Source organism: Canis aureus, chromosome 13 (genome assembly GCF_053574225.1).
Source record: "Canis aureus isolate CA01 chromosome 13, VMU_Caureus_v.1.0, whole genome shotgun sequence".
In the NCBI taxonomy this organism is placed as follows: Eukaryota; Metazoa; Chordata; class Mammalia; order Carnivora; family Canidae; genus Canis; species Canis aureus.
In genome coordinates, this window is record NC_135623.1 from 25,483,095 (window position 1) to 25,505,986 (window position 22,892).

At 38.5% G+C, this 22,892-nt stretch overlaps 1 long non-coding RNA gene and 1 pseudogene across 6 annotated transcripts in view; both read right to left on the reverse strand.

The window, feature by feature from the left end:
* The window catches only part of LOC144282202 (uncharacterized), a 257,847-nt gene that overhangs the window by 68,574 nt on the left and 166,381 nt on the right, over nt 1-22,892 (reverse strand). The gene's annotated exons all lie outside the window — the stretch shown is intronic.
* Nucleotides 9,277-9,550, reverse strand: LOC144282695 (dolichyl-diphosphooligosaccharide--protein glycosyltransferase subunit TMEM258 pseudogene; annotated as a pseudogene).

Below are 22,892 nucleotides of genomic sequence, written 5' to 3' on the forward strand. Positions count from 1 at the left end.
AAAGATGAAAAACTCTTCTATTTCATATCCTAGACCAAGAGATCCAGACTTGATGGGACCCTGTAGTAGGCCAGAAAACACATTTTTTGAATACATTCTTACACTGATGTTTAAATAAACAAAATTTATATTCCTTTTTTTTTTTTTTTAAAGATTTTATTTATTTTTTTGAGGGAGAGAGAGAGAGTGAGAGAGAGAGAGTGAGAGAGAAAACACAAGCAGGGGGAGGAACGAGGGGAGGGAGAAGCAGGCTCCCTGCTCTGCAGTGGGCTTCATCCCAGGACCCTGGGATCATGATCTGAGCCAAAGGCAAATGTTTAACAGACTAAGCCACCCAGGTGCCCCTATATTCCTTTTTTTTTTTATTATTCCTTTTTTTAAATACCACACCCATCAAGTGTTTCAACCTAGATGTTGTCATATCCTATATAAGAAAATACATTTTTAAAGTTTTATTTAAGTAATTTCTATACCCAACATGGGGCTTGAACTCACAACCCAAGATCAAAAGTCACATGCTCTTCTGACTAAGCCAGCCCGATGTGCCTAAGAAAATAATTTTTATTAATTATATAATATCTTATAACACTTGAGTGCATTTCTTCTGCTTTTAGGTTTGCCTCAAATAGAGCACATAAAACACTGGCCAGAATAAGTCCAAAGGGGTGACTCATCAGAGGCTCCCACTTTGGCCTGGACCTGCACTTGCCCCTTTCTATCTCTGTAAATCTGTTTCAGCCCCGCGGCCTCCTCTTCCTGAGTTTCAGACTCTTCTATCCCCTACCATGTGGCATCCTGACTAATGCTTCTCTTCAGTTCGTAACACTCTCCTTTTCTTCTCTGGTCTATTCTTGTCTTCTCTCTCCTGGCACATTTGCTCAGTTCTGTACCTTTAGTGACCATCCCTTTCAAGTTGGCTCTGAGATGTCTCCTGGTTAGTGACCCAGTGGACAGCTTCAGCTGGCAAAGCGTGGAGACTTTGCCTCTAGCCTTCCTTTCCTCAGCTCTTCAAGATCCAGGTTCTAGACAATGAGTTTTGACTTGAAGGAAAGTCCTCTCTTACCACCTATTTAGAAATAAAGCTTTTCCCATTTTGTCTTGTTTTTAAGTGATTCTAGAATCTTCTAAATAAGATATATGATCCATAGTTTGGAAAAAGTTATTTTTTAAAAAAAGATTTTATTTATTTATTTGAGAAAGAGTGTGAGAGAGAGCATGAGCAGAGGAGGGGGGAGGGGTAGCAGGAGAGGGAGGAGCAGACTCCCCACTGAGCAGAAAGCCTGATGCGGGACTCAATCCCAGGACATTGGGATCATGACCTGAGCCAAAGGCAGGTGTTTAATCAACTGAGCCACCCAGGCACCCTGGAAAAACTTATTTAAAAAATAGCTTTAGGAAATCCCTGGGTGGCTTAGCAGTTTAGCACCTGCCTTCAGACCAGGCCATGATCCTGGAGTCCCAGGATTGAGTCCTGCGTCAGGCTCCCTGCTTGGAGCCTGCTTCTCTCTCTGCCTGTGTCTCTGCCTCTGCCTCTGCCTCTCTCTCTCTCTCTCTCTCTGTGTCTCTCTCATGAAAAAATAAAATCTTTAAAAAAATTAAAAATAAAAAATAGCTTTATTATAACTAGTATGCATTAATGACACACATCTAAAGTATACAATTTGTTAAATTTTGACATACATATACACCCACACAACCATTGATACAACTAAGAAAATGAATATATCCATTACTACAAAGTTTCTTTTGTTCCTCTTTAATTCCTTACCATCACCTTTACCTTCCACCCTATCTTTGCCCCGGACTTAGGCAACCACTGATCTGCTTACTATAGACTACTTTGCATTTTCTAGAATTTTAAATAAATGGAATCATATAGTATATACTATTTTTTGTCCAGCTTATTTCCTTTTTTTTTTTGATGAGTACTGCTCATTTCATGGATATAACATACACACGGATCAATATACTATCCATTCACCTGTTGATAGACATTTGGGCTGTTACAGATAAAGTTTCTATGAACATTGAAGAACAGGCATGGACACATGACTATATTTCTCTTGGGCAAACACCAGAGAAGGAATAGCTGGATCATACAGTTTTAAAAAAACTAATAGCATCCAGTATACTCAGTTTTGTTTTGTTTTTGTTTTTTTTTCAGTTAGTCATTCTAATAGTTGAATGATGGATATTTTTAGCTTCATAAAGTTGTCTTATAGTTCACTGATGTTTTATTTACTTCTTATTCCTTTTTGTCTTTATCTTTCATTTTGGATATGTACTTTTGCAATGTCTTCAAATTCACTAATCTTTCCTTTTGCAATGTCTAATCCCATTCGGTGTATTTTTCATTTGAGACATTATAGTTTTCAGCTTTGCAAGTTTAATTTGGGCCTTTTTTATCTTCCAAGTTTCTACTTAACATCTTTCCTTTAGCCATGGGGCTATGAAACAGAGTTCCAATAACTCTGCTCATTGTAATGCTAATTCTAACATCTATGTCAGTTCTGGTTTGGTGTCTTCATTCTGGGCTGTAGCTTCTCATTTCTTTGCATGCCTGGTAACTTCTTAATTGATACCAGACATTTTTAATTTTACATGGGGTGTACTACATATTTTTGCATTGCAATAAATAAGTATTTTTGAGTTTGTATTACTTGGAAATTTGTCACGTTCAAGTCGTATTTTTGAGATTCATTAATTAGGACCAGAGCAGCATTTAGTCTAGAGCTAATTATTCCCCCCTACTGTGGCAATATTTTTCTTTTCTTTTCTTTAAGATTTATTTATTTGTTTGAGAGAGACAGAGAGAGAGAGAGAGAGAACACAAATGGACAGGAGGGACAGAGGGACAGGGAGAGAGAATCCTCAAGCAGACTCCCTGGGGAACGTGAAGCTCATTGCAGAGCTTGATCCCAGGACCCTGAGATCATGACCAAGAGTTGGATGCTTAACTGACTGAGCCATCCAGGTGCTCCGAGGCAGTATTTTTCTAAGTACTCTATCCAATACCCCATGAGTTATAAATTTTCTAATCTGGTTGGTGGGAATAGGCACTATCCCTAGCCCTTTGTAAGCTCCTGGAACTTTTCCTTCTAATCTTTCTGGGAAATTCATTACACAGCCAAAGAGAAGTTTTCTTATCACATGCACACATCAGCATTCTGCTTAAAATTTGAAGAGGCCCCTCAACAGGTAGCTGAGCTTTTCTCCTCTGTATCTTCTTCCCTCCAGAGCTCTGCCCACAAACTTTAACTCCCTTTGTCTCCCCAGCCTTTCAGTTTTATTCCTCAAGTCACGGAGTCCATTGGCCCCACCTGAATTCTCTCTTCCCTGCACAACAATCCAGAAATCATTCAAGGCAGGAATTAGGACAATTATAGAGCTTACCTGATTTGCTCCCTATCTCTCAGGTGTCACTGAACTGCATTACTTGATCTCCGATGTATTAATAACTTTTGTTTCATATATTTTGCCTATTTTTTTCATTATTTCAGGATGGAAAGTAAACTTGGTCCAACTTTCTTCATCTTGGCCTGAAGCAGAAGTTAATTAATTCATTTTGAAAAGTATTTATTTCTACTCTACATCCTCAATCTAAAGAGGAGGAACACATAAAAAAAAATTGTATTCTCACAGGAAAGTTTATGAGTTAGGTTAGACCCACCCAGGCCACCTAGAGAATACAAAACAAAGCTTTAGTTGGAAAACAGGGGGAACTGAGTGGTCCTTCTTTGGTGTTTAGATCTAGAAATGCAGAACTTTCTGGAACAAGGTCACATGAAGAATGGCAATAAGAAGAAAGCTACTTTTGAGGAGAGACTGGTAACCTCATGGGGTCATGAGTCTAAGAAGAACAAAAGGAGAATACGGAAAGGAATTTATACTTAACTCACTCAAGCTCCTCCCTTTCCTTCCCTCTCTAGTTCCTGCTTCTTTTGGTACACTGAGAATTAAAAGCCTCTACAATCTTTGTTAATATGCTTTTGCTCTAGTTTCTAGCTAATCTTGTCCTCTTCCCTCATTTTTTCCAAGCTGAAGTTCCTGTTTCTTACACCATTGCTCTTAGTTACAAGTAGGTGGGTGGGCAAGAGTAGGTATGGGAAAGTTGTCCTCTGTCATGTATCAAAAGGCATCACCTGAAGGAGACAACAAGTCTGTCTGAGACCTTTGTTGATACAGAGGGCTCAATTTTAACTGCAAGAATTTTCTGCTTAAATATTTTTTTAAAGATTTTATTTATTTGTTTGAAAGAGGGAGAGGGAGAGAGCACAAGCAGGTGGAGCTGCAGATGGAGAGGGAGAAGCAGACTCCCCGCTGAGCAGCAAGCCTGATGTGGGGCTCAATCCAAGGACCCTGAGATCATGACCTGAGCTGAAGGCAGACACTTAATTGATTGAACCATTCAGAAGCCCCAAACCTTTTTTCTGCTTTTCTTTCTTTTCTTTTTCTTAATAGATTTATTTATGTATTTTAGAGAGAAAGAAAGAGAGAGAGCATGGGGGGAGGAGCAGGAGAGGGGAAGCTCACGAAGCAGGGAGGCTGATGTGAGGCTCAATCTCAGGACCCTGTGATGATGACTTGAGCCAAAACCAAGAGTCAGAGGCTCAACCAACTGTACTACCCAGGCATCCCATTTTATTACTTTTCTATGAGGTGAATGTGAATTTTAGTTTTAACTTAAAAACACGCACCTTCTGAATACCTAAATTTAGATAAAGGTAAGGCTGAAGAACAGATACCCCTTTTATTCCAGATAGAAAAATGAGATTCCAAATAGTACGTTTCAACTAATCATTTTAACATTGACTTCAATATTCATTCATTCAATATTCATTTTGACAGCATGTATTTTATCATAAAAGTCCAGAGAGATAGCACAAGTATAATAAAATTCAGAAGAAACACTAGACATTCCTTAATGAACAGAAAGATGCCATATATGCGTCAGGTCACATTCTCAAAACATAGCTACAAGCATTAAAAGGCCATTATAAAATGACTAAAACAAACAAAAAACACATTAGTTCTGACTCTAAAACTAGAACTATTAAAGAATGTCACCTTTTGATGGCAGGAATCCAGTAGCAAAAGTAAAATGATTGTCTCCTTTTAGATTCATCACACATTTATTTTGAAATGGGTCTATGGGGCATAGAAACAAATGGCTAAAAGTGTAGTATAAAGAGATACTTTACATCATATAGAATTTTTAAAATTTGATTTGAAACTAGTTTCATTTAAACTGATACATATGTAAACAGAGCCAATGTTGTAAGATAGATTGATAAATAAAAGATGGATGGAAAGAAGGATGGATGAATGGATAGGTGGATAGATAGATGAATAGATAGATGATAGATAATCATGTAAATGTCATTGTTTTCACATAATATTTTTCTTTGCATTGCAGAGTATACTGGGGTAGTTGGGAACAGAAGGGGACAAACAGTCTTTCAACAACAGTAAAAAAGACAGACTAATGTTATGATTTAGCGTAGTGTTTCTCTGAGTGCATTTTGCAAGTATATGAAACATTTATTACAGATGCAAATATCCAGGCCCCTCCCAGACATACTAAATTAGAATCTTTGAGAGTGTGTCCTGGGATCCTGAATTTTAACATACCTCCCTAGTATTTTTACTTCATATTAAAACTTAGGAACTCCAGGTTTTGGGCATGGATTCTAGAGCCAAACTTCCTGGGTTCAGAATTGAACTCCACCAAATAGCTGTTTTACCACAGACACATTATTACCCTCCATGTTTTTTCATCTGCAAACTGGAGGTGATGATAACAACAGTTCCTACCTCACAGGATTATAAAAGAATTGAGCTAATATAGAAAGTCCTTAGAATAATGTTGGGTACAATATAAGTACTATCTGTGTAAACGCAACCAATGTAACTAAGTCAACTATATTCCAAATCACTATATCCCACAAGGACAAGAATTCAAAAGGAATGAAATATTAATAAGTTATAAGAGTAAAGACACAAGTTTGATCCATAGCATTCTCCATAGCTAATCATTTCAGATTCCTTTTTTCATTTTGTTTTGCTTTTACTGGCAAAAGAACCCCCTTTTGTGAAGCTGTCCTTTGCTACCCTAAAGGATATGGTGGCACCAAGTAATTCTTTATATGTGGCCAAAACATCACTGTTCTTCCTGTAAAATTCTAGTAAATTCTGAGAAGTTGTCTTCCTCAAACTAAAGCCATATGCCTCTGAAGGAGAAATTATTCTTTTTTCAGATCTTGTGAAGACACCTGGCTAATACAGAAGTGTTCTGGTTGCCTACCTGCCCTCTGGACCTCATGTGACTCAGGTGTTTCAACCTCACTCATACTGTCAGGAATTCACCTTGGCCTAATTCCATAGTTATGCCAAAGACTAAATCTTGCGAAAAATTAGTGAAGAGGATTCTGAATAAGCAGTGTTCAAAAACTGTACTTGCATTGTAAGTCATTGGTTAAGATTGGATAGAGAATTAAATACCACAAGCCTTTGAACAATGTCCCATTTATAATTCCACAGATTCAGTCCACTGTGGGCCAGGATGTAGACAGAGGGGGCAATGAGAAGTCTGACAAGGTGTATGCACAGTGTCTTATGATCTATACTTCCAAATTATCAGCCTCCTCCAGCCTTCATTCACCTTCCCACGTAGCCTGCCTTCCCTGGTCCATGACTTCTACCTCTCTCTAGCTCTCTTGTTCCTAAGCTAAATCTCATCTTGAATTGATATAAATATCCACTATGATAAAGCCCAACTTCCTTATGTTCACCCCAAAGCTTCATGCTCTGCACTCTCCCCCTCTCTGTATTCTGTAGACGTATTAAACTGCTTGCAGGTGCCCAAATGTGCCTCCGCCTCTCTCCCCACAGGTCTTCCTGTATGCTGTGCCTTCTCCCTAGGACACGGTTCTCTCCCACCCTTGCCCCACCCATTCAATTGACTAATGCCTACTCATTCTTCAGAACTCAGCTAAGGTATCACCTTGTCCAACGTCTTACCTAATCCAGTCCCTCCCAATGTACACATCGATCAGGCCCTTTTCACACTGTAAGTCCAATTACTCACTTGTCTTCCCTCCTAAGCTATTAAATCCTTAAGGAACCATGTTTGGTTCATCCTTGTACCTCCAACCCCTAGCAGAGGTATACCACTTAATGCTATTCATGAGATGAGAATGTTGGTTCATGATTATGTGTTTAAGAGAGTTACGGCTACGTAGCTCAAGGGAAGAACAAATGCCTTGGAGTCAGGCAGATCTAGGCTTAAATCACAGTGGTGCCATTGGCTGTTTATGATGTTGGGCAGCAAATTACATAAACTAATTTAAATCCAAGTTGTGCCTCTGTTAAGTGCGAATGAACCCCTATTCTACAGATATGTCGTAAGAATTAATTTAGTTAATACACACCAAACACTTACCTAGTGTCTAATAAAAGGTAGTTTTTACTATTGTATTAATGATGAGAATCAGAATTTATTCCTATACAGATCAGATCAAAATCAATCATAGCTCACAGACAACGTGTTGTAAATATCTGAAAGAGACTCTGAGGTCTCTCTCAAGTATTTCAGATTGGCTGCACACATCTGAGAGAGACACTGAGGATATGAGTTCCCCATAATCATGCTGCAAATAAAATATATATCAGAGGGTTTTTTTTTTTCAATATCAGGATTAATTTCAAATCAGTTGGTCCAGCTTCCAATTGTTGCTATGGGAGAAATTGCCAAATGTGCTAAAGGTAGTGTGGTCAGTGTAACATATTACCAATTAAAATCCTTATTGAACATGGTGTTCAATGCTATATATACTTTTTAAAAACTTAATCTCTAAAACCAACTGATAAGGCACGTGCTATTGTCCTTATTTGACAGTTGAGGCTTAGAGCGGTTCAGCAAATGTTCAAGGTCATGCACTGAGTGGGACAAAGCTTGTAAGATTTTCAAAAATATTGTTTGTAAAGATTTATTGATTGAGAGAGAGAGAGAGAGAGGGGAAGATAAAATACAGGCAGGAGGAGGAGAGGGAGAGAGAATATTAAGCAGACTCTGAGCTGAGCACGGAGCACAGAGCCTGGCTCGGGGCTTTATCTCATGACCCTGAGATCATGATCTGAGCTGAAGCCAAGAGCCGGATGCTTAACCGACTGTGCTACCCAGGTGCCCCTAGAAGATATTTTTGATAGCAGAATCACTTTATGACCTGTTATGGTGCAAGAACTCGCATTAAAGGCATGTGAATAACCTGAAAGTTCATCTACCCCAACTTGGTTAATTTTGTGATTTGAACCTCTTTGTGGATCAGAGAGGTTTTTGAGTTCAATTTTCCACTGGTGCTGATATTACCGTAGTCTGGGATCTGCTCTGGATGACAACTCAAAGCAAAGTTGTCTGCTTTTCTGGGCCTGCAGTCACAGGTCAGAGACTCTGAAATGGAATGGCAGGCATTGTAATCAAGGGTGCCGGTTTCAGTGACGGCTATAGAACTTCCAGACTCAGATAATGGCAGCGAGGGACTATTTGTCAGTTGGGGCTTATGTTTTCATTTTGTGGCTAATCCTGTTTTTTGAGCAAGAGGAAGTTGGTGATTCTCTGCCATTCAGCATCATTCCAAACTAATGATTCTTTAGTAGGAGAATAGTTTATTATTATTTTTTTAAGAAACATTTTATTTATTCATGAGACACAGAGAGAGGTGAGACACAGGCAGAGGGAGAAGCAGGCTCCATGTGGGGAGCCTGATGTGGGACTCAATCCCGGGACCCTGGGATCACGCCCTGAGCCAAAGGCAGACGCTCAACTGCTGAGCCACCCAGGCTGCCCTGAGTGGTTTATTCTTAATCCATTAGTTCCATAATTCATTAGTTTTTTCTGTTAGTAATTCATTAGTTTATATGAAAATTTATTTACCTACTTATTTAAAAATTAATGAATTAATTTAAAATTCATTTGTTAAGCACTTGCAATGTAATGGCACAGTGAAAGGCATCAGAATACAGTGCCAAGGATGTGGGTTTTTCAGGTCAGGTAAACAAGGTTTTGCATCCTACTTTGTAATTTACTAGCTAATAGCCCACATTTGTATAAATGATTATTAGGGTATGAGCTTTAGACTCGGAAGATTTGGCTTAAAGATCCAGCTCTGTCCAACTTACATATTAATTTGTTTGTTTATTGGTCACACCCCTGCCTTTATTATGAGCAGCAGGTGGGATACTTTCAGCAATAGTAAAAAAAAAAAAAAAAAAATTATTTTACAAAAGCAGGAATTCAGTGAAGCTGCTTGTTTGGAATAGCAGGAAGAGCAGCAGGAAGAGGACTCCAAAGCCCATGGGAGAGTGAGGCCACCAAGGAGATGAAGAGCTCTTTGTAGATATCCCAAGTGTCCTTGGTAGAAGTAACCTCATAAATGGAGAACCAAGTGGTAAAGAACATGCCAGTGGGCGAGAGCACCATGGTCAGATGGGGGAAGACAGCCAGGTCACAGCCAACTGGGTTGGTGTATCTGCTCATGACCTGGAGCTCCATTTTGCCAGGCACAAGGTAATCTACCACTCCTGCCCACTTATTTGATCTGTGACCTTGGATATATTTCTCTGTACTTTAGTTCCTCCATCCATAAAACAGAAAGAATAATAACTTCTAACGTATGGAATTCTCATGGAGAATTAAAACGAGATGCAATACAAGGCACTCTGTGCAGTACATGACAAACAGTAGGTCTTCAATAGATTTACTTCTCTTTCCTCTCCCACTTGATTATAGGCATGTAGAAATAGATATGCTTGAAATTTATAGCATCTATAAAAAAAGACAATAAAAGGAAAGGAAGATAACATATCAAACACCGATTTTGTCCTAGGCATTTGCATGTGATACCACTGAACTTAAGTAAACACATGCCTTCATTCATTCATTCATTTATTCAAGAAATACTTATTCAGCACCTGCTGTGTGCTAAGCTCTTGCCTAGGCATTGGAGACATAGCAATGAATAAAGCAGACTATGTCCTGCCTTGAGTTTATATTCAAGAGATCTATTCCCTTTTTGCTCTACCTTGCTGCACAAATAAAAAGCTTAGAAATTTTAAAAAATTCCAATTTAGAAATCAAAGTTTTTATGGAAAAGGATAAGTATAACCTGGACTCAAAGGACTATAGAATTCAGAGATAAGTGGTGAGAGTGGGATTGGGTGGAACAGCATACTCAATAGCTCAAAGGCAAGAAAAGGTGGGACTCATGAGGAAGTATGAGTTTGATCTGGTCATTGGGTGCGGTAGGTGAAAGTGAGTAATGGAAATTCTTGGAAATGTACATGGAAATCAGATGGTGGTGCATACGGAAAGGCAGACTGATGAGGCTGGACTTCGTTTGTAGACCACAGAGAGTAATTTAAATTTATTGAACAAGGAGGTAATAAGATTGAGAATATGCTTCAAAAATATTAAATGGGAAACAATGTGTAAATTGGATTAAAGGGGAGAGACCAGAGACAGAGAGACACTCAGGAGGTTGATGATTAAACATCACGTATGTTTGGAGTTTTGCTGTTGTTGCTTTTATGGCCAATGACAAGCAGAATACCAGGAAATTCAGGTAAATCCCTTTTCATCAGAGTTTGCAAAGGTAAAAGTGGGTTTAAAAAAAAAAAAGAAAAGAAAAATCTGTGTCATCTGAGAAAGCACTAACGGTATTGCATAAAGAACCAGTTCCTCTGATATATGAAAGAGAATGTCTTGAGTAGAAGAACAAACTAAATTAGACATCAGGGAGGATAAAACCCAAGACAATAAGCCTTATGGTATAATCTTCATACTACGTTGATTCTTAGACCAGAGCTTTAAATTGTTTGCCAGCAAATTCTGATTCCCTGATGGCTTTTTGTTATAAAAGTCCTTATTGCAAAATAAGAATAAAGTTAAACATGTGTATAAGAACACTTGCAAAGTGACAAATGCCCTCCCTCCCCATCCATTCTTGGTCACTAAGAAAAGGAGCTTTTGGGTACAGTTTGCGTTCCTCTGGCTAGTAGTGCTATGGGTCTAGCTCCAGCTCTCAGCTGATGGTGAACAGCCCATTCCCAGACCAGCAGGTGTCACACAGCATTCTGTCTTCAAAACATCACCTACTTTTACTACCTTCTCTTGGTTTCTGTACAATCAACTCAAACTATCCTAGTTTGAGGTCATTACCGTTCCCTGTCCCATCCCCTTCCAACTTGTTTTTCTTGCCATTGAATTTATTCAACAAAAGCATATTTAGTACTATTCTGTACCCGGTCCATATGGATCCTTGGGATCTCTGCTAAAGCGATTACTGACCAACAAGACCTTGGAATCACTTCTAACTTCTCTGTCCCTGTTAACTCTCACGTCCTCTCAGGAACCAAGGCCCTTGGAGTTAACCTCCCCAAAGCCTCCCAAATGATCTTTACCATCCTTTCTCCACCCCTACGCAGTCTTTCTCCAATCCAAGCTGTTTTCCACTGACAGATCCAACTTAAGGTGTGGCCCATAAATCATACCTTGCAGCAGCAGTATCACCTGTGGCAGCTGGTTAGAAATGAAGACTCTCATCATAGAATCTGCATTTTAACAGAACCCCTGGGTGATTCATGTGCACATGTAAGTTCGAGATCACCGACTGAAAGCACAAATCCAACCCTGTCACTCCCCAGCTGACATTCTAGGGCAGGGGCTGACAAATTACAGCCCCAAGGCTTAATCTGGGTCATCCTGTGTTTTTGTATCCTCTGTAAAGATTGTTTTTTACATTTCTAAATGATTGGGAGGAAAAAAAAAACAAAAGAATACTATTTTACATGAAAATTATATGAAATCCAAATTTCAATGTCTATAAATATTGGAACCCACCATGATGAGGCACTGATGTATTGTCTAGGGCTGCTTTTGCACTATAACACCAGAGGTGAGTAGTTAAAACAGTGACTGTTGTGGGCAGCAAATCCTAAAATACTTACTATTCAATTCTATATAAAAAAAAGTTGCTTGATAAGGAGAAAGCACATATGGTAAAAAAGAAAAAAAAAAAACCACCCACCCTGCAAGTTATGAGATACAAAGGAAAAAAAGAAAGACCTGAACAAAATGCTTTCTTTCTTGTGTACCCATAGCAGGTGCTAACGTCCCTCTATCATCCTATGTGTCATGTTGTTGGTTTAGTCTTTGCTGAGTGGGAGAGTCAGTTACCTTCGTTCAGTTTCACGGCCGCTGATTTCTGCCCCCAGAAGGACAGAGGGAAAGTTTTAACCATCATGAGTATAGAAGGATTGTCCTGGGGGGGTTCAGATATGAAGAAGGAATCATGAGGGATTTGAGAGTTAATAATTTCATGGACCTTCTTTCTACTTGGGTTCTTAAGGTTAAAAAAAAAAAAAAAAAAAAAAAAAAAAGCACCTTCAGGCTCTGGAGAACTAAATGAATCTCCACAGAGATACAATGCTTTCCTGGGGGCAATAATCCTTCCACTAAAAGGAATTTCTGAAAATTGCAAAATTTGGTGTCTTAAATATCAATAACACTCCACCCCCATGCAGGCCTTCTCCTAGGCACATTCTCTGATTTTAAGTCCATATGAGACATTAAGATGAGCTCAGATTTCATTCATTTTCCTTATGCAGATCCTTTTAGGAATGAGACCGTCAGAGCTATTTCCAGTGGCTTGCTCTTTGCTTAATTGGTACATTCCTTTAGAGTCACTTTATACCAATGAAGCAGGTGTGAGAAAATAGCCCAAATTCCAATTCCATCTCAGAATGAGAAAGAGGGGGAAGTTTGGGAATCAAAAACTCAGATACATTGTCACAGAGACACTGAACATCTTAAGGCCAGAAAGCAGTTGTCTTTCCACCCCCCACCCCATCCTTATCTTTACATTTTTTGGAAAAGTTAAATGAATGATTTTTCATTCACCCCATAGCAAGTTATATTACCAGCTGGCAGTTGAGTCAAGTACTGTGGTAGATCCCTCGGCTACAGTAGTAAAGAAGATATTGTTCCTGTCTTGGAGAAGCAGGCTTCTTGTGGAAAAGGCAGATGCAGAGGCAGATAACTACAGCACAGGGATTAAAGTGCAACAGTTCACAGTGAAGAAAGGTACTGTGTGAGCACAGAGGGACGCAGAGCTCAGCTTCAGGGGTCAGAAAGACTACCTAGAGGAGATGTCTTGAGCCAATATCTCAAGAACAAATCAGATCAACAGATAAAGGGCACAAAGTCAGGACTAAAAATGGTATTCAAGGCACAAAGATACCAAAGATGAAAGAGAATAGAAGCATGGTACAGTAAGAGAGGAGAGGAGAAAAGCCAGCAGAGTCAGGTCAAGAGTGATGTGTTTGCTAAACCAGAGCATCTGGACTCTATGCTGAGGACAAAGTGGGTATATTGTAGAGCTGTGGGTGGGGTGATATGATCAGAGCAGTATTTTTGAACAAATCAGCTGCTGTGTGGAAAGAGCACAGAAGAAGGAAGGGCAAGATCGGAGGTAGGGAGAAGAATGAAGATAAATGCTGCAGGGAAGAACTGCTAGTGACTAAACCATGGTCAAGATAATGGTGGAGGAAAAAAAAAAAAAGAAATGGTGGAGGAAAAGAACAAGGCCAAGGCTACCGTATATGGCCATACAGCTTGTGCCCTATCTACAGCATTTTCCCCAGGGTGAGGGGTTGCTGAAACCAGGCGGTGGTCTCCTAGCCACGTACTGTGGCCCTGCAAGAGGAGGAAAGGGACCCTTTTTCATTCATCAAGCAGATAAGGTACTATCTTGCTAGTCTCACAATTCATCAGATGTACGGGCAGTGTTGAGGGCCCTCTCAAAAATGAGCACATCCTGGAGATTTTTAAAGAAGAAAACAGATGATCAGAAATAGGAGTTAGAAGGAGAGAATTCAGAGAGGACACTGAAGGGTTTGGCCTTTACCCCTTGCCATTGACCATGGCAGGAAGCTCTTCCTCAGCCCTAGCCTGGCTCGATCTTGCCTGTTCGACCCAATTCCTTTTCTTGCTACCATGAATCTCATTGAAAAATTCAAATAAGTTCATTCAAATTTTTAAAAAAATATATTTTATTTCTCTTTAATATTTTTTTTATTTATTTTATTCTCTGTCTTTTCCGGGTTTTATTTGTGTCACATCTAAGCAAGTGGCATAGTGAGAGGAAAGTCAGCTTTGCTGTAGGACAAGCTATGAATCTCAGCTCTGCCGACAGTTATAGGACCCTTTGCTCTTCTGAGCTTCAGTGTATTCATTTGTAAAATGGAGATGATAATACTTAGATGTAGGATGGCTAAAAAAGGCAGTGAACATAAACCGTCTCACCCAGTATCCAGCACATTCAATAGTGGGCATTCAATATCTTTAGCTACTATTGTTATTTTTTACTGATCAAGTATTCTATAGCTTACTTCTTTCTCTATTCCCATTTTCTGTTTTGATTTCAACCTTTATAGTCCTTTTTCTTTTTATATGGTCAACATGATGGCAGCAATTAATATAGTTTCTAGCGGTGCTTGCCTCTTTGCAAAATCCTACCACCTAAAGAACTTCTCAAATGTACATGTTCACCTCATAAAACTCCACTGATAATTCCAAAATCATATCCAAAATACAACTCCTTAAAAAGAAAAGATTTAAAATAATAAATATTGACAATACATGTGCTTAATTGGGAAGTTTTCCTGAAATTTATTGGAAAACAAGGGAAGGTGAAAGAAGAATCATCCAGATTTTATTAGGCCATGTAGCTTACATGACTTTTCATAAGCGGTTATTCTAACTTACATAATTTGGTTTAGAGAGCATTAAAGGTACACTGTGTGGCCAGCACTGCATGCATAATTTAGGAACATCTTAAAGAAGAAGAAAGCATAGTTCCTCTTCTAGGGAAATGGGGTTTCATTTTCTACTTTTCAGTTGGGGAATTTGAGAAGTTAAATTCTATTTCAATAAAACTGTATTTACTAATACATTTAGGTAGGAAGAAAGATCTTAGCCAAGAATTTTTAGCTAATCTTCAGCAGCCTATGCTTAAAAAGATGTTACTGGAAACACTTTCAGATTTGTTTATCCTTAAATAATGTGGTCCATTTTCATTTTGAGAGAAAAAGGAATTCCACAGAAAGGAAGGCTTGCATGACTGGCTGAGTCATACTGTGTAGATTTTTTCCAGTAAGCTACATTATGCTGGATGCTGTTCAAGAGAGAAAATGTCAAATGCACTGGGGTTCAGTCTGGCATGTGGGTGGGTTTACTCAAGCACAGAAATCAAATATAGGCATTGAAGCCAATACTTTGGAAAATAACAGAATGACTTACAAGTCAGAGTTGGAATTTCCAGAAGGTTTTTTTTTTTTTCAGCTGAATCCTACAAATGTAATATAAATGAATAATACAGTGAGCATTTTAATGACATTTATTGTATTTCTTTCTTAGAATCTTAAAGTAGAAAAAAATTAGACCTTATAACATTCAGCTTTCCTCCCATACAACTCCTTGAATGATACATATGTCTGACAGATTCTCATACTTCTGCTTAAAAACTTCTAATAATTTATTCCCTTGCAATATTGGCCCCTTCCTTAGATGTAATGCAGAAGAAAAGACCTGGATGGACATAAGTCAAGGTAATAATAGTGATTATCTATGGATGAGTGAAATCATGAGTTTTTGTTCTTCTTTTGCTTTTCTACATTTTCTAACTTTTCTGTAATGAGTTTGCATTTTTTATAATATGAAAAAATAAGTACTTGAAAACCACGAAGCAATCACATACTAACATCAGAATTGTTCCAGCTCTCCACTATAAAAGTCAAGGCAGATCAGTTGGTTGAAAGTTAGGGACCAGAATTATCAATGTTCTGAAAATCTGTAACTAGGAAATACAAATTTCAGCCACATCATTATGTCAACCAAGATGCTGTTGTTTAATTGGTTTTAGCTAAATCGTTCTCGGTCATATTCTATGCTGCCTCATGACTCCTATGCTATGCACCCTCTGCTTCTGGTAAAGCATCCTAAGGATGCCACGGTTTTAGAAATTGTATCACTTTGTGGATTCTCAATTAAGCTAATATTGAACTAAACCACTATCTTTACTGGTCCTATAGTTACCTAAGTGATTTGTTAATTAATTAACTAATTAATTAATTAAAGAGAGAGAGAGAGAGAGTGAACATGAGCAGGGAGAGGGGCAGAGGGACAAAGAATCTCAAGCAGACTCCACGTTGAGTGCAGAGCCCTAAGTGGGCCTTGATCCCAGGACCCTGAGATCATGATCTGAGACGAAATCAAGAGTCAGATGCTTAACTGACTGAGCCACCCTGTAAGTGATTTCTTTTTAGTATGAAACTTCACATTTATCCCTGTTAAGTTTGACTGAATCACCTTAGCTTGTTCCTTCTTATGGAGTGTTAAGCAAAGCACTTAACGTGTTGTAGGGGATAAATTTTTCCTGGATAAGAAAGACATGTTCTGAAGAATTAATTATTCCTCTTCATAACTGTTTCCTCTTTCCTACCTCCAAGGTCCTTGGCCTTCTTCCCCTGTCCCCAATAAATTATTATCCAACTCCTAGTAAATTTTATGTTTTAAAATAAATCATATGTATCAAACACCTAATATGTACCTTTGTTTCCACATAGATTACCCCATCTGTTCTTAAAAACAACCCATTTGGTATAGGTATCATTATTTCCATTTTCATAGTAGAGAAACAGAGGCTCTGAAATTAAAGCAATATTTAAAAAAGTCACACAGTTATTCATTGACAAGGATAGGATTTGAACCTACATCTGACTGGTTTTAATGCCAATGCTGCCTCCAGGTATTTTTGGCCTTGGCTGTCTGCCCTTACCCTTGCCTCTCTGTCACCTTTCTCTGATCTCCAACACTGATCTGGACAGCACTCAAGTTTGTTTGTTTGTTTTCCTTTGTGTGATCCATGATCATATTCGATGCAGTACTTTCCACCTACCTGGAGTCTGGGCATCCAATGTCTGAGCATTACCTTCAAGATCTGTAGGACTTCATATTTGCTCATTTATATTTTCTTCTATTTAGAAAACTTGTGAAATACCAATAGAGAAAAATTCCAAACTCACGTATTTCCATATAGATAATTTGAGTGTATATTAAACAAACTTCAATTCACCCTCTTACCGATGACACTATTTCAAATACCTTCCTGAAACTGGGCTTACAACATTCTCTTGCTCTATCATTTTAGTAACTTCCAATTAGTAAATAGAAAATCGAATTCATACTGGACTATACCAGCTCAGGTACCCGAACAGCTCAAAAATAGAACAGGGTTGATGCAGACACTCAAGTAATGTTGTCAAAACCTGATCTCTCCATTTCTTGGTTCAGTGCTCCTCTATCTCAGTTTTAATCTTGGGCTTTGTATCATACAAGATAACTGCCAGCAGCTCCCAGCCTACATCCTCCTACGTCCAGTACATGTAAATGACTTCCACTGTTTTAGAAATTACAGGAGGCATATATATGAGTAAAAGAGAGCCCTTGATCACAAAAAGGCAGCACAACCTGATAGAAAAAACATGTGTGTTTTTATGTAAAATGAATCTGGGTTTGAACTTGTACCTGTCCTTGAGTGAGTTATTCAAACTTGGTTTCCTTATTATAAAATGGAGATTCTATATAGTTTATATAGTTGATGTGAAGTTGAAGTCCTAACATCTAAATAAAATAATGTAAATAAAATGTCTAGCATAATGCCAGGAACATCACAGGTATACAACATATGAAGAAATGCAAGCATACGATGGTAAGAATACTACTAGGGATGCAGGCTCTGCAATATTGAGACCAAATAGTATACTAGAGAGTTAGAAGGCTCATATCTAGTTGGGATTATGGGGTTGGAAAAGATTTCATGAGTGAACTGTATTTGAAGTGGATCTTAAAAGGATGTATGAAATTATGTTAAGTAGCTCTAAGAGAGAAGAGCCAAGGGCATATTCAGGATATGATTGGAGTAGCAGTTGTCAGTAATGAAAGTGACAACGAGTGCACTTGGGAAGGCAGACTGAAGCCTATTTTTCTGGATTTGGGATATGAGTAAGGAGTTGGTGTTTAATTCATTAAATGAGACCCTTGGAAGGTTGTCATGTAGAAGAGTGACATGACAAGGGGTGTGCTATAGGAAGGAAGACTAACATTGGTATAAAAAGTGGATAGAAAAGCCGGAGACAGAAAGCAGAGACAAATTAGGAAACTATTTACAATAATTTACAACAGTCTGACCCCAGAAAGTCTCCCCTAGCCCTAGCCCTCTCCACTCCCATCAAGAAGGGTGGCCCACAAGTCTCTTTATGCCCTGAGTATGGCAGCTGCTCCGTAGGCCCTGTAGTCACCTGCTGGAGCTGCCACCAGCACACCGATACCCTCATGTGCCACAGTTGTGGTCTCCAGAGAAGTGAGAAGAACACACCTTTTGCCTTTGCATCACTCCACTCGAGGATCCCCAAAGCAGGCCTACCTGATACCATAGGTGCTCTGATGTTTTAGAAGAACTACAAATTCGGTTATTATTACAGCTCCTGATAGGATCCTCACTTTACCCACTGGACCCACAAATTCTGAGCCTAGATTCATGTTCTCAGAAGAGTTCTCAACCTGGAGCTATGCCTGGTGCATCTTGACTAACTTCAGAGACACTTATGTTTGAATCATAATTCAGTCCTTCTGAGTGAATGAGTATCACTTGTTAATATCGAGTTATCACTCAACAATTCAATGTTTAAATCATAACATAATCTAGGGGCCCTGCTCTGTGAGATTCATTAAAAGTTTACCATTTCATTTGTTCCATCTTCAATATTTTTACATTTTAATATGAGAAATAATTGAAATTAAGAAAAGAATCTTCTTTCCTTGAGCCATGAGAGCCTATAGCAGAGTACATAGACTTATTAAACCTTTTTTCAATGAATAAAAGGATAAATGAATTGTATCAAATGACTCCAGGGAAGCCATGAAAATAGAGCAAATGTTAAATTATTTCCTTTCTTAGACAATGTCATCCACAGCTCAAGTAGGATGGTAGTCATACTTCAGAACTTTGAATTCTTTTTTTTTTCTTTTTTTTCAGAACTTTGAATTCTAATGCAGGCCACATACACAGGGAAAATAGAAATTCTATAAAATTCTATAAAATTCTATAAAGTCTATAAATTCTATAAATTCTGATATAGTCTAATCTGGTGCCATGAGAACCCCAAGGAACCAAGTATCAAAAAGACCAAGTACAGCCCCTCTGTGAGTTTGACTGTTAGGATAAAAAAATTTTAAAGATTTATTTATTTTTGAGAGAGAGAGAGAATGAATGTGTGTGTGCATGCACCGGCAGAGGCAGAGGCAGAGGTAGAGAGAGTCTGTAAGCAGACTCCCCTCTGAGCAAAGAGCCTGACGCCTGATGTGGGGCTTGATCCCAGGACCCTGAGATCATGACCTGAGCTAAAGGTAGATGCTTAATGACTGAGCCATCCAGGTGCCTCATGAGTGTTAATTCTGAAAACCATTTTGTCAAGCACCTTTTGCATTTGGGACCAAGTTGTAGGTTGTAATATAAGTAGCTAAGTAAATCAGTAAATCATTATTCTGACATGTGCATAGCCCTTTGCCTTTAAATAAAATTTCTAAAAAAAATAAATAAAAATAAATAAAATTTCTTTCTTACACATCATATCATTTCACCTTGTTAAGCAGAGCACAGGATAGAAGACAGAGGAGAGGAAAAAGATTACACATCTAATTAAAGGTTCCTCATAAAACTTCTGGGTGTGGAGCTAAAGCAATGCTCTGAATTCCAATCAACTGGTACCTAAGCGAACTATGTATGCTTTAAAGATTGTCAATACCTACAGCTTGTGGCTTGCAGGCATTGAATTGTGCAGATGTGTAATCAGGGGAACCACCTTAATGCAGGATTTATGTAAAGTAACGTCCTGAAACAAATGGCACAAATTCTCTGTGAGAGTAAAATATGGGGAGAACTTCACCCCATCAGTTTGGGAGAGAGGGAGTTCCCTTTGCCTTTTATATCCATGGAGGAGGCTCTCTTTATGTACCATCTGTTAACCCCATTTAATTCATCTGGTTTGTTTGCCCTGGCTCAGAATCATGAGCAAAAATCTAAATGCACTAATGTTGACCTGAAAGCATTTATCTCTCTGAGTGGAAGAGAGTCAATGTCAAAATTATAAACCACGTGATACCTGCGGTAGGTGGATAGCTAACCCTGACAGAGCACTCTGTTAACATTTCCTTATGTGAGTGAAATACCAAGGCAAACCAGAAGTCTAGGATGGGCTTGGGATTTTTCCACACACTCATACACACACACACACACACACACACACACACACACACACACCATCTGGCCTCACACCCAGTGGTGCCTCATTCTATTCCCTAGCTCTTCCTTCACCAACATGGCCATCAGTGGCCTCCTGTGCATTTGTTTTGTGGGGACTGAAGCCCAAGGGAAAGTAAACAGAAAGTATACAGATGTATACATGTATTTTCCATCACTTTATTCAACAAGTACTTAGGAAGTGTTTACTATGGCCCAGGTGCAGTATGATCAGTAGGGACTCGAAGGCCAGTTATTTTGTGGATTACTCATATTCTTCATTGACAAATTTTTAAAACAACACTGGGGAGAAGATGCCACTTTTCCCATTTTACAGATGATGAAGACCCAGAGAGCTCAAATAGATTTCTCAAGGTCAAGAGGTTTGTAAGTTGTAGAAGTGGGCTTTGAATCAGGTGTGTTTTATTCCAAAGTCCACACCTCTCTGACTCTTCAATATTTTTCCACTTATCTATTGAGGCGAACCAGCATCAATTCTGATGCTTAAAAAAAAAAAAAAAATCCAGTCCAGTGGGCACAAAAATCAAATAAATAATCCAATCTAGAAAAAGAAATCAGCAAGCAAAGCAGAACATTCCCACTCACTTAACTAAACAACCCATTTTGTTATTGTTGTTGTTGAAGGTTTTCCCCCCAAATTTATTGATATATAACTGACAGGCATCCCTGTATAAATTTAAAGTATACCACATAATGTTTGACTTACATATCTTGTGAACTGATGACTGCAATAAGTTTAGTTAGCATCAATCATCTCATGCATATACAATAAAAAGAAAAAGAAAAAGAAAAAAATTTTTGTGTGTGATAAGAACTCTTAGGATCCACTCGCTTAAAAATTTTCCTATCTGTCACACATCAGTGTTGACAGTAGTCATTATGTCTTGCATTAGAGCCCTCATACTTACTTATCTTATAGTTGGAAGTTTGTACTTTGTGACTTTTCTCCAATTCCTCCACCCTCCTTCCCTCACCTCTGGTAACCACAAATCTGATCTCTTTTTCTAAGAGTTTGGTTTTTCATTTGTGTTTTTAGATTCCACATATAAGTATGATCATAACAGTATTTGTCTTTCTCTCTGTGACTTATTTCACTTAGCATGATGCCCTCAAGGTTCACCCACATTGTCGCAAATGGTGGGATTTCCTCATGTTTTGTGGCTGAATTATATTCCAAACAATCCATCTTAATAGAATCTGTGATTCTTGTTCCATTCTTGGAGAAGCAATGAATAGGTAAATGGTTCCTTCTCTGAGCTGCAATCATTTGCTACTTGCTATTTATTACCTACACTCATTTTTGAACTATAATTCCGATTGAAAGGAAAATTATCTGTGGATCAGGACAAGAAGACATCAATTTACAAACATTTAAAAAAATCACTTTGAGTTAGATACCAGAGCTAGTAAGCCATGCTATCACTGTGTCTTGTCCAGCCTTGGCAGCTTTCTCCCTGGCCCTGCCCACAATATTATTATTATACTCTGTCTCTTGTGTACACAACAAGGAACCAAGTTCTGGGTAACTCTCCATGCCAGGGTATAATATACTGACTTTGAATAGATGAGAGTGAGAAATGAGCAAATTAGTCATGGGAAAGTATAACCTTATTTTTTTTTAAGCAAAATTATAGTCCTCACTTGAGAAATAACTGAAAGATGTCAATACCATTCTGGAATTTAGAAATAAAATTCTTCCTCGTTGAAGACAGTAGCAAGCAATCCTTCATCCTACATAGGATTAATCCCATTTTGGGGAATATCTAAGGGAAGAACAACAAAATATTTTAGGAAGTCAAAAGAAAACACTGCAAATCAGAAAAAAAAATGTGATCTGAATGAAAAGGATCAAAAAGTCTCTTCGCAGAATTTAACATGTAGAGGAGAAATCTAATAATCTTTACCTATTATTTGAGAAGCATTTTTTTTATACGCAGGGGAATGGTGCATTTGTTGTCTAAGGATTACGAGTACATAGGTATGAATTGGTATTTGTTAAAATTAGGTGCAGCTGCAAATGACATAATGACAAAGTAGCAAAGAGAGGAGAGCATTTCTCACATAGAGTCTAGGGGAAGACAGGCTGTGGCTAGCAAGCAGCTTCACCATCTATAATGCATGGCCTCTACTCCGTTGTCTAAAATGGCTGCTTAACCTCCAGAAATCATGTCTGCCTTCTCTTCAGCAGGAAAAAAAAGGCATGTCCCTTCTTTTTAAGAAAAGACCCTGAAAACTGCACATAATTCTTCTGCTAAAATTCCATTGGCCAGTCACATGGTCACAGCAGGCCAAAAGGGGAGCTGGGAAATGTAGTCCTAATTACAGAGGGCCAAATGCCCAGCAAAAAGGTGTGGGTTCAGTTACCAAAGAAGAGAATCAGATACTAAGGGGCAACTAGCAAACCTAACTCAGCACCAATAGGAAGTTGCCTTAGAAATAAAGAAGCTCCAAATAAGA